This window comes from Symphalangus syndactylus, chromosome 15 (genome assembly GCF_028878055.3).
Source record: "Symphalangus syndactylus isolate Jambi chromosome 15, NHGRI_mSymSyn1-v2.1_pri, whole genome shotgun sequence".
In the NCBI taxonomy this organism is placed as follows: domain Eukaryota; kingdom Metazoa; phylum Chordata; class Mammalia; order Primates; family Hylobatidae; genus Symphalangus; species Symphalangus syndactylus.
This window is the reverse complement of record NC_072437.2, coordinates 71698144-71703210: the sequence shown is the minus strand read 5'-3', so window position 1 is coordinate 71703210 and position 5067 is coordinate 71698144. Positions and strand designations below refer to the sequence as shown.

The window sequence follows — 5067 nt, the reverse complement described above, 5'->3', positions numbered from 1 at the left end:
TCGCTGGGACCAAATTTCAGTGTGGACATGGAAAGGGAAATAATGGGGAAGCATGTGATACGCAGAACAATAGCCAGTTCCACCAGGCCCACGTTCTTCACGAGGTAGAGAAATAACGGCAATCAAGAACCATATTGTTATAGTCTGCTTTGAATAAAATTCACAAAAGTTCAATTAAGAAACCCTGTAGTGCTGCTTCCCTGAAATTTCAGTGCGTTCATCACAAAGAATGTCTGCTATTCCCTGTCTCTAAAAGGTGGTTGATTCTGAAATGTAGTTTATCAGGCTGCTGGCTTTGAGGGTCATTCTGCAGCTTCTCTCCTTTTCTCCAAGGCATGGTCCATCCCGGGTGGATTCGCCAGGTGAGGCAGGCCAGGTGCTTCCATTTGCTGAGGAGGCCGCAACATCAGCAGTAACTGCTGACGTTATTATTTGCCGTCTTCTGCAAGAGCATAGAGAATATGGCGATTTCAGTCCTAAAAGCCCAAATCCGGGGAAATATTTGCAAAATCTGTAACAGAAAATTAGTACTGTTGCTACATAAAGAGCTCTTTAAAATCAATACAATATAACTAGAGTCGTGAGAGTAAAATAAAGTTCCCATGTTTTGGGCCCAAATTGCAGGCATCCATGGGAAGAGTCGGGAGGGGGTGAGCTGGGGCTATTGGTGTGGCACCCTGTAGGGGTGAGTCCAGGCATTTTGACTTCACTCCTGGTGCAGAGAGCAGATTGTGAAGGGAGGGTGTTGGGGATGGACGGAAGAGAAGGTGACATTGCAGCTGCAGTTCAAACATTTCTTTCTTGGGGAGAGAGCAGGATGAGGGGGCTGGAATAATAGCCTGTGTTCGAGAAGCTGGGAGTTCCAGGAGAAAGACCCCTGTGGCATTGAAAGAAACTGAATGGTAGGAGGAAAAACTGACTTAGTGATAGTTTGGAGGTTAGACTGAGGGAGAAGAAGGTTCCAAGGCTGACTCCTGGCTTTCTGTCCGAATAACAAAAACACTGCAGGTGGCACCACCTCAGACGACGGATAAGCTTGGGAGAGGACCCGGGTTGTTGCTAGAGACCAGAGGAGGAATCAGGGGTTTGGTCTGTGAGGTTACTGTGTGGTTCCCTGTTGAATGACAGAGGAAGGGCTGAACTGCAGGTCTCAATTTGATACTTATCTCAGCATAGATAGAATTTTGGGCCCAGACAGAGAGTTAACCTTTGATGAACTTGAGAATTAAATGTCCAGGTGGAAGATGATGACTTTGCAAATGACTCAGAGAAGGAAAGGCCAGGGAGAATGGGGAAACCGGAAAATAAGGAGAGAGAGCATTGGACGTGAAGCACGTTGGATACTGCTGGGAATGGACTGACAAGTCTCCTGGGTTCAGCAATGGGGAGCTTATTTGTAACCTCTGCAAGAGTTGTGAAGTTATGCAATGAAGGCAGGGACCAAGCTGGAGCAGGCTGAGAAGTGAGAGGGAGCTAAGAAACAAAAATGGCAGCTCCCAAGATCTTTGAAGAAGCTTGGTTATGAAAGAGCAGGGAGGAACCAGGAACCATTTGATAGCCATGGGGTGAGCATTGAAGACACAGAAGAGTCAATGAATAGAAAAAGTTCCAAACTCCAAGGCACAGGCCTTGGAAAGGGGGACAGATTAAATGGAATTGTCAGCATGGTGTCTGGAGACAGTGGGAATTCCCATTTGATGACTCCAAGTTTTTTATGTAAATTAGGACTCAGGTGACTTGCTGGAAGAGAGGCGAGAAGAACTGGACCATCCAATCAGAGTGGACAGTGGGCTTACTGACTAGACAGGTGTCATGGCAGAACATCTGCTGAAGACAGTGGCTGTTCTCATCTCTGCTTCAGAATCTTGTCTGCATGGAGTTAAAAATTGTTGCTTTGCAACTGTAGCTAGGATGGGAAACAGCATGAGGTAGTGTCTTAGTTTGCTGGAGCTGCCTAACAAAGTACCACCGATTGGAAGGCTGAAGCAAAAAAATATGTATTTCTTTAGGTTGTGGAAGCTGAAAGTCTGAGATCAAGGTGTCTGTAGGGCTGGTTTCTCCTGTGTCCTCTCTCCTTGGCTTATAGATGGCCATCTTCTCCCCGTGTCCTCACATGGTCATCCTGTATGTGTCTGTGCCCTAATCTCTTATAAGGACAGCAGTCATATTAGATTAGAGCCTGTCCTAATGACCACATTTAACCTTAATCACCTCTTTAAAGGCCCTGTCTCCTGACACAGGTCTATTCTGATATACTGGGTGTTAAGGCTTCAGAAACATTTGAATTTTGAGGGACACAATTTAGTTCATAACAGGTAGATGAAAATGAATGTTTCTTGTTAGAAAATGGCAATGTCTTACTTGCTATCTTTAAAGTTTTATTTAAATGTTCCAAGTGAGCGCTTGCCTTTAAAAACAAAAAACAACAACAAAAAACTTCTATTACCTCTTGTATCCCTGAAGTCTGAGTGTACACTTTGCACTGCATTTACAGCTTGCTTGCTTTCTCATTCACTGAAGTATCAAATACTTCATAGAAATTTTCCATACTTTGTCTTAGTCCAAAAATTTGTTTTGAGAAGAAAGGGCAAGTAAAAGTCACCCAATTCTCTTTCAAGTAGATCCAGAGAAATGATACTGTTTTTCTTGTTTCTTTGAGAATTCTCTGGAGCAGCTTTGCTCTAAAATGCTTTTAATAGGAGCTGAATTAAAGTTTTTTTTTTTTTTTTTTTTTTTTTTTTTTTTTTTTTTTTTTTACAACAACAACTAGTCTTGTAGTAAAGATAGGTTTAAAAAAGTGGATATTGATATTTTTTACACCAAAAGTGAGATCGTTTTAGTATTATTTTTCAGAGAAAATGTTCAATTTCATCTTAGAAGAGTTTGACAAAGTAAATGAAATGCATTGTTTAAAGGTTTAACAGGTATTTTTCCCCTCATTTAAACGTATAGATACTATGATCACATTCTTTATGAATACATAACCTATTTTACTCCTTCACACTCTTTGTATTAGGGTAAAAATGCTGATGGCTTATTAGGATATCAGATGTATCACTTCACATTAGATTTATCTGTGAGTTACAAAGGCCTGAAAAACAGTAGATTAAACAGGATAGGAAAACGTTTATTCCTCAGGTAAGTCGGTTCAGAGCAGAGGAGTCCAGGACTTGGAAGTGCCTCCATAGCCATGTGGAATGCAGACTGATGCCTTGGTAAAAAACCTCCTCCTCATAGTCCAAAGTGGCTGCAAGAAGTCCAGCCATCTCATCTGAGTTCTGATCAAAAGTGTGAATCAAGTAGTGAAAAATGTCATACCTTCTCCTTTCAAGGAACATTTCCGCAAGTTGCATCCATTTGCACTTAAATCTCACTGGCCAGAATTTACACCTAGATTCCTGGGATCCTGAAGAGTATGATCTTTTAGTGGGGTGAAATACTGTCCAGAATAAATTCTGTTGAATGCTGTGCAATGCTTCTAGGAAGAGAGGGAGAAGAGATGTTTGTGGCCACAAGGACTGCTGGTTCCTTTGCGTATCATATGCCTACCATGGCTGGTCACTCTGGCTCTGGGCAGAGAGAGGCCTGGGCTGCACAAGAATAATAATGGTAGCAAGAAATTAAGAAAACACATGAGCAGTGTTTTCCACAGCCGGCACTTTCAGAGCCATTATCTCAATCAGTCCTTATAATGATGTTCTGAGGTAAACAGTATCCCAGTGCCATGGACACTCATGGTATAATGTAAATTTTCTAAAATAATTTAATCCATAAGGGATGAGTCCCTCATTCTAGGATCTGAGTAAAAATTCTGCCTGCTGTCTGCTAGGCCAGGCTGCCTGGCATCCCTTGTGGTAGTGAACGCTCTGCCAGCTGGTCCCGCAGGGAGGTGGGGTCATCCCTGCCCCTTCACCTGACCTCGCAAATCCCATGATTTTTCTTTGCTCATATCCTTTACATCTGTTCATTCCCTGTCTTTACCACCACTACTATCTCTCCCCTGGGTGGTTGCAGTGGCCTTGCGAGTTACACGTGTTTATGGCATTCTCATTCCCTTCCAAATGATCCAAAATGCAAAGCCAGGCACATCCCTTACCTCCATCAAACCCTTCTGTGGCTCTTCTTGCCTTCAGGATAAAGCCAGCTTCTGGGTCAAACCCCACCCTCCACGATCTGATCCTGACAGCCTTCTCTCTTACTGGCGCTTTTTCCCACAAGCTTGGGCTTTCCAGCAATTTTGAGCTACTTTCATTTTCTGAATTGTTCCCCTCCTCCTCTGTCTCTGTTTTTTGTGCTTCCTGCGTCTAGATGTTCTGTTTGCCTGACTGACCCCTGTCCACCCCTCAGGGCTCAAGAGAAGCTTCCACAGAGAAGCCCATCCCTCCGGAAGCTGGCTAGGGGCCCCGGCTGTGTGTTTAGCTGTGTTGAATGGTCATCTCTTGCTCATCCCCCCAGGTAGACAGCTAAACCTCAAGGGCAATGCATTAACTGTGTCTTTTTATTCTGATGCTTTGACATCTGGGTCCTGTGGACCCTGAGAGGCTGCCCCTCCCAGGGTGAGCCAGTGTCTGTAGTGTTAAAACACTTGCCTGCAAACACACCCTCTTTTGCAAACCAACCAATCCAGAGCCCACACCCCACACCTCCTCTGTCAGGCTCCCGCCCTCTGGGCCACTATTCCCCTGATCACCCCAAGGTTAGGGACCAGACAACTAGGAACAGCGCTATGCCAGGGCCTGCTGAAATTATTCAAACCAGCCAGTCCTAAGCCCGCCCACCCTGCTCTGCCTGTTCCTTCCTGTGGAAACCACAGTAATGCCTCCTCCCCACCATGTCCTCTTGCTCCCGATGCCAGTGGTTCCCATGTGGCCCTGTGTGGTTTGGAGTGCCCCCTCCTCTTGGGAACTAACACAGTCTCCAATGGTGTTGTCTCCTGAGCAGTTGGCCTCATCATACCTGAATAAGAATGCAACCTCCATTGTCAAACAGGCAAGGGCTTTGTCTTCTTCCCATGGCACTGGGTGTCCTCACAGCGCTTGACACACAGTAGGTGCTTAGTATGCACTT

The 5067-nt window shown here is 44.7% G+C and overlaps 1 long non-coding RNA gene across 1 annotated transcript; it reads right to left on the bottom strand.

The window, feature by feature from the left end:
- Nucleotides 1-242: 242 nt before the first annotated feature.
- On the bottom strand, nucleotides 243-5067 carry LOC134732647 (uncharacterized). Its single transcript, XR_010116004.1, has 3 exons — nucleotides 4957-5067; nucleotides 3319-3478; nucleotides 243-442 (listed from the first exon to the last, which is right to left on the bottom strand). It is a non-coding gene; the product is annotated as an uncharacterized lncRNA (long non-coding RNA).